This window comes from Sciurus vulgaris, assembly GCF_902686455.1.
Source record: "Sciurus vulgaris genome assembly, chromosome: 4".
Classification (NCBI taxonomy): Eukaryota; Metazoa; Chordata; class Mammalia; order Rodentia; family Sciuridae; genus Sciurus; species Sciurus vulgaris.
The window spans coordinates 145,225,795-145,233,366 of record NC_136464.1 but is presented as its reverse complement, the minus strand read 5'-3'; the positions used below and the strand labels follow the sequence as shown (position 1 = coordinate 145,233,366).

The window sequence follows — 7,572 nt, the reverse complement described above, 5'->3', positions numbered from 1 at the left end:
TGGAATCTTGATCCTCAGTGTGGCAAGACCTTTAAGAAGTGGGGTCTAGTATAGGTGTCTTAAGTGGTCAATATTATGATTTTTCTGGCTTCCTACCTTCCACAATGCTCCCTCTCTCTTACAGGCATACCCACCATGATGCCATTTGTTGCAAGATGACACAGCCAAGGTACCTTTTGACAGAGGCCCAATCAGACTTAAACTTTTTCTTTATATGTTATTCAGTCTCAGATATTTTCTTACAATGAAGAACTGACCAATACAGAAGACAATGGAAAATATGAGGTTTCTTTTTCTGTTTTTTTTTTTTTTTGTTTTTTTTTTTTTTCATGAAACCAGTCTTAGTATTTATTGCCTGTGGAAACAGTTTGGTAGCAAAAAGCCAAGTTTTGGTGCCAGGTGCACATTTGGGTAAAAGAATCTGTCACCGTTGACTACTATGTGCTCATGGGTCAGTTATTTCATTGTTCTATTGTTCTTAGATTGACTTTCCTATATGCACAATGGAAATGACAAGAATATCCACCCTATATTGTTGTCATAGACTCAAAGAAAGAAAAAAAAAAAAAAAAGAAGCTCCTTCTCTAATCTTAATGTCTCCCTCCAGTACAGTCTACTGACTGAGCCTAACACCAAACTAGTTGGCAAAGGAGAAATATAATCTGCAATGTTCAGATCTGCAATCACAAAGAAGGATGAAAAGGGGTAGATTTTGATATAACAAATAGCTAGCTCATTCCTGGAATAAAGGCTATAAGAACCTGGATAGCTCCTGAGACTTCAGGAACTAGGGTCAGCGACTCAATCACTGTCAGATGTTTCTTCAGCCAAACATCACCCTCATTCTACCCTTCAACCATGGATGGACTCTTTCATAGGTCAGAGATAACAGACACTATTACAATCCAGCACCATAGCTCCCAATCAAGACCAAGTAGAAGTTGGGGGTTGGGAAAAAGTCTCTCCTCCAGCTCCATTATAATATGTAAATTAGGAAGTATTTTTGAGTCATGGCCCTCCTTCAATGCGACCAAGATAGTGTATAACGCTGATGCCTGTATTAGTCTCTTCTTTGCTGCTGTGACCGAAAGACCTGACAAGAACAATTTTAAAGAATGAAAAGTTTATTTGGCACTCACAATTTCAGAGGGCTCAGTCCATAGATTGTTGACTCCATTGTTCTGGTCCCCAGAGGAGGCAGATCATCATAACAGAAGGGCATGATGGAGGAAAGGAGCTCAGGACAAGGCCACCAGGAAGCAAAGAACATTTCTCACCAGGGACAAAATATAAACACCGAGGTCATGCCACCCGAGAGCCACTTCCTCCATCCACACAGTAACTCCCTGTATTTACCACCAGTTATTAGTGGATTAATGTACTGATTAGTACACCCATAATTTCACCTCTGAATGTTCTAGTATTGTCTCATACATGGGCTTTTGGGGGGATGCCTCACATCTAAACCGTAACACATTGTGTAACATATGCCCAACTCTGTAGGAAGGAAATGGGGAGCTTTAATGGTAGTCCCATAAGAAGCACATGGGTGGGGCAGAGAAGGAAAAGTTTCCCAAAGAAGGGGCAGCAGATAAAACAACAAATATTCATGATCAATATTCCCAAAGTAGTCTCATATTTCATACCTCACTTTTTCCTTAAGACCCTGTCAAAAAATTACAGAGATGGATTCTTAAAATCTAATGTACAAGAAGACAATTCTGCTCCAGCATGACCAACTTGTTCACTGTGCTTGATCTCCTCTACCTCCAATTAAGCAATGACTAAAATACACAAATAACCAAGGAATGGTGATAGGCACAATGGTGGATCACAATGTGGTTAGTCATACTGCTGGTTGAGTTTCACTGCTACAGCTTCATAAAGGCAGGGGGAAAGGCAAGTTAAGGTTTATGCAGCAGAATAGTGGTTAATGTTTAAGTTTCCTTTACAGAGAACCAAGAATAATTAAGACCAAGAGGTTTTTTATTGAAGGAAAGAAAGGCCTATATAATACTATGAGACCTAGTTTAGCATTCAATTTATTAAACTCATACTATAGAATTAAATTCTGGGCTGCTTGCCACTCAAAGGCCAATCTTTGGAAGCTGAGAGATGGCAGGAAAGAATAAGTTTATTCAAGAATAGGTATCTTGGAAGATGGAAAGACTGTTGAACTTAAAGTCCCATCTTGGGGGAACAGGGGCACAAAGGGATCTTTATAGGGGAAGAAAAGGAGGCACAGTGAGACAAGGGCAGGAAGGCCACCCACTGAGTGGGGTCTTTACCAACCAGGGCGTGTATCTGCCCCCTCCCCTGCCAGCCAGAACATCACAATCGATCTTGACCTCCTGGTGCTAGTTCCTATATTTTCTTAAGACAGACCTATTACTTTTCTGCAAATTAAACCTCAAGTCAGTTTACATGTTCTGTGTCAGTTGGTGCACTGAATTAAAGATGGAGGAGGGACATTCAGAGGTCACCACATGTTCTGCGTTCTGTAAATCTGAATAGATTAATTTGCAGTGAACACCTTAACCATTTAGGTGGGGTCTCTCTTTACAGAATTTAGAATGATGGACAAAAAGTAGGGATGAATTACTTGCAGAAGGGTAGGGGAAGGGAACCTACTTTGCAGAAGAGCAGAGTGAGGCGTAGTGAAAAATAATTCTGCCAAGGACTACCCCTGAAGGAACAGTCCTCTTACACTTGTGATGGGCTGACAGATCTGGCTCCATGAGAATGTTATAGGCCAGACTCCATTTTGCTCTGAGACTCCATGTTATGTAGGAAATAAGTTTCTCCCATGGGAACACCCCTCTCTGTACCCATCATCAGTTACTTAGCATGACATGTTTAATAATATACAATGACAACTCCTATGTAGTAAAAATTGCTCTCCTTTGACCTCTATTGCTCTTAACCAATGTACCATGTAAACAGTGATTGTGTGGATGTTAGCAACCATTCTTTAGTTTGTACCTAGGTAAGGGTCACTTCCCCCTCTGTCGATGATCTCTTGAAGTTAGTTTGTAATTTTGAATCATAGCAACAGACACTTATGATTGAAGTGATTTTTGGTATAAGAACCCCTACAGCTCCCCCGCGCAAGCCTCCCGGCGGCCCCGCACACCCGCGGAGACTCGGGGCTCGGGCCGGGCTCCACGCAGAGTTGCAGTGGTGGCCAGATGCCAAGTGATCTTTCATCAAGCAGAAATGCATCGAACAACCAGAATCAAGATCACGGAGCTAAATCCCCACCTAATGTGTGTGCTTTGTGGAGGGTACTTCATTGATGCCACAACCATAATAGAATGTCTGCATTCCTTCTGTAAAACATGTATTGTACGTTACCTGGAGACCAGCAAGTATTGTCCTATCTGTGATGTCCAAGTTCACAAAACCAGACCACTGCTGAATATAAGGTCTGATAAAACTCTTCAAGATATCATATACAAATTAGTTCCAGGGCTTTTCAAAAAAGAAATGAAGAGAAGAAAAGATTTTTATGCAGCTCATCCTTCAGCTGATGCTGCCAATGGTTCTAATGAAGATAGAGGAGAAGTTGCAGGTGAAGATAAAAGAATTATAACTGATGAGATAATAAGCTTATCTATTGAATTCTTTGACCAGAATAGATTGGATTGGAAAGTAAACAAAGACAAAGAGAAATCTAAGGAGGAGGTGAATGATAAAAGATATTTATGATGCCCAGCAGCCTTGACTGTGATGCACTTAAGAAAGTTTCTCAGAAGTAAAATGGACATACCTAATACTTTCCAGACTGATGTTATGTATGAAGAGGAACCTTTGAAGGATTACTATACACTAATGGATATTGCATACATTTATACCTGGAGAAGGAATGGTCCACTTCCTTTGAAATATAGAGTTCGACCTACTTGTAAAAGAATGAAGATCAGTCACCAGAGGGATGAACTGACAAATGCTGGAGAACTGGAAAGTGACTCTGGGAGTGACAAGGCCAACAGCCCAGCAGGAGGTATTCCCTCCACCTCTTCTTGTTTGCCTGGCCCCAGTACTCCAGTGCAGTCTCCTCATCCAGTTTCCTCACATTTCCAGTACCATGAATGGAACCAGCAACAGCCCCAGTGGTAACCACCAATCTTCCTTTGCCAATAGACCTCAAAAGTCATCAGTAAATGGGTCGTCAGCAACTTCATCTGGTTGATTCCTGAGACTATTAAGGAAAAAAATTTTAAACTCCTGATTTATATGGATATCTTCATGCCATTACAGCTTTATAGATGCTACTACATGTGACTATCGTCCAATTTGCTTTCTTTTGTAGTGACATTAAATTTGACTATAAAAGATGGACTAGATGTGATATTCATATGGACGTTAACTGAAAAGAAAAATTGTTCCTATAAAGAATTAGATTCTTTTTGTTTGCAAGGTTTTTGTTTTTGTTTTGTTTTGTTTTTTTGTGTGTTAGGAAAGATGTGAAATGGTTTCTGTAACCATTGTTTGGGTTTGGAAATACTCTGCAGTGGATAGAAGCATTGGGCCATAGTTTGTTAATCTCAACTAACGCCTACATTACATTCTCCTTGATTGTTCTTGTTATTACACTGTTTTGTGAACCTGTAGAAAACAAGTACTTTTTATCTTGAAATTCAACAAACAGAAAGAATAAGCATAGAATAATGCATTCTATGTAGCCATGTCACTGTGAATAACAATTTCTTGCATATTTAGCCATTTTGATTCCTGTTTGATTTTTACTTCTCTGTTGCTACGCAAAACCGATCAAAGGAAAAGTAAACTTAAGTTTTACAATCTGTATGCCTAAAAGCGGGTACTACCCTTTATTTTACTGATTTGTTTAAATGATTTCGCTTTTGTAAGAATCAGATGGCATTATGCTTGTTGTACAATGCCATATTGGTATATGACATAACAGGAAACAATATTGTATGATATATTTATAAATACTATAAAGAAAATATTGTGTTTCATGCATTCAGAAATGATTGTTAAAATTCTCCCAGCTGGTTCGACCTTTGCAGATTCCCATGCCCTATGTTGAACCTTGCTTTTACCAGCACAGATTATTTTCAACATGGATATCTAATTCTAAATTCTGTTCATTGGAAGCAATTGACAAGTCATCGTAATACTGACTTTTCTCCAATAATACATGTTTGCTTTAAGAATCATTGTTGCAGTAAAGAAAAGCTTTAAGGAATATGGACATAGTGTTTCCATTGGTTATAGTGGAATTGTGTTTTTAAAATGTATATTTATCACTAATTCTAAAACAAATTTTTAAATAAACCAGCTAAGTGCTGGAAGAAGACATTTTATCTGAAGTTATTTTAATGTGTATTACACAAATAATTTCAAACTTAAGCAGTGCTTTAACAATGGAGTATGCCTTCTCTGTAATGTCTGGAATACAAACAATTTATAATGAGCTTCTACAGGTATTTAAATAGAGCAAGCATGTTAAATTTAAAACATGAACAACCTCAACACTTTTCAGTTTGTGTTTTGCTTTGGTCGAACTAGGTGTTTGTTCATCACCCATCAGTTATTTGTGAGGGTGTTTATTCTATATGAATATTGTTTCATGTTTGTATGGAAAATTGTAGCTAAACATTTCATTGTCCCCAGTCTGCAAAAGAAGCACAATTCTATAGCTTTGTCTTGCTTATAGTCATTAAATCATTACTTTTACATATATTGCTGTTACCTCTACTTTCTTTGAAGATTCAGTAAATGATGTTTTATGAAGCTACAAAATACATATATTTTTATTTTGACCTAAATTTGTACAGTCCCATAGTAAGTGTTGTTTCTAATTATAGATGTAAAATGAAATTTCATTTGTAATTGGGAAAAATCCAATAAAAAGGATATTCATTTAGAAAATAGCTAAGATCTTTAATAAAAATTTGATATGAAAAGCACAATGTGCAAAAAAAAAAAAAAAAAGAACCCCTACAACCCTGTGGTCGGGGCTGTTCTCCTAAGAGCCATTTTTATGAAGTATTGTGTGAAACAGTCAGCTGGCCAGCTTAATATTAAGACTCTCAAATTTGGACTTCTCAGTGGTGATTGGTCTGTTCTTAATTTGCGCCCCATAACAACACTCATATCTGATAAAATTTTGAAAATCAATTTTATTAAGCATTTAGACATTGATTATGAATTTGATGAAATTCCTTTAAACAATTCAACTGTAATCACAAAGTTATATGTTTGATTCTTTGGAGTATCTCAAAGCATCTGAAACAGTAAACCATGCACAATGTCATTTCAAAACTTATGATACCTTTACATTGAATCTAGTTATCAAAATTCTAAAACATGCTTAGCTATTCTCTCTTATCCTTAATTTGACACATTGCTAGTGTTACTATTTTAGATGATCTTAGAGTTTTGTTAATCTTACTAGACCAAAGGGAAAAAAAAGTCTACCGTAAGTCGAGACTGTGGATGCTCAGTTGCTAGATAAGTGGCTCTGGGCTGGGAATTTGGACATGATCATAACCATTATGGTGATTCAAACAGGTTGACACTGACTTTCATAAAGTGAGTGATTTTAATATAATACGTGTTTTAAATTTCAAGTTTTTGAAACCTGGTGCCTTTTCTGCAAATGGTCTATTTTAAAGTTTAAATGTCCTAATCCCCAATCTATTGTCCTGTCATGATGACAGAGGGACCTTGTCTATGGACATTTAAAGGTATGTATTTCCACCAGATTTAATTATTGGAGTCATCTGGGGTTTAATCCCTATGAATAAGCAACCTCCTTTGGAGAACAGGCTAATTTATTTCATCAGAAACTAAAGTCTTGAAATTTCTATCTTCAGAAGTCTGATAAACTTTCATATCCAGTTTACTGGGTTATTTTGTGCAACAGCAAATGCTAATCAGAGCTGCTTATTCTTGGCAGAGTTCCTACTTTGTATAGGATTTCTTTTCTGCTTACCCAGACAGAAAGAATAAGTGTATCTATATAACAAGGTCATTCCTTTTGGGGGTCATCCTTGGCAGAGTGACTCACTTTCCATTTTTTTATAGAGGTTCTGCTGACAGAAGACTACAACATGCCTAGACATGCCTCACAATCCAACAATGGCACTCTTCGATATTTAGTGATGCTTAGCCACTCTTTTCATATTTGCCAAACCTAGAAATGACCAAAACATCCTTCAGCAGGTAAAGGGACAAAAAGGCCATGTTATACTCAGAAAATGGATGATTACTCAACACTAAAAAGAAATGAGCTATCAAGCTATGCAAAGACATAGAGGGAACTTAAATGTACAATGGTAAGGAAAAAAATCTGAAAAGGTCACATACGTCACATACTGTATAATTCCAACAGTTGATATTTTTTAAAAAGCACCACTATGGGGACAATAAGTATCAGTGGTTTCCAGGGGTTAAGGTGAGGGAAGGATGAGCAGACAAGGAATGGAGGCTTCTAGGACAGTAAGGTGCCATAATGATGGCTATGTGTCACACATTTGTCCAAGCTCATGGAATGTGCAACACCATGAGTAAACCCAATGTAAACCATGGACTTTAACTAAA

General features: G+C 37.5%; 1 pseudogene across 1 annotated transcript; it reads left to right on the top strand.

Moving 5' to 3' along the window:
* Window positions 1–3,199: 3,199 nt before the first annotated feature.
* LOC306659583 (polycomb complex protein BMI-1-like) lies at window positions 3,200–4,401 on the top strand (annotated as a pseudogene). Its single transcript has one exon. The product of its transcript is annotated as a polycomb complex protein BMI-1-like (transcript).
* Window positions 4,402–7,572: the final 3,171 nt, after the last annotated feature.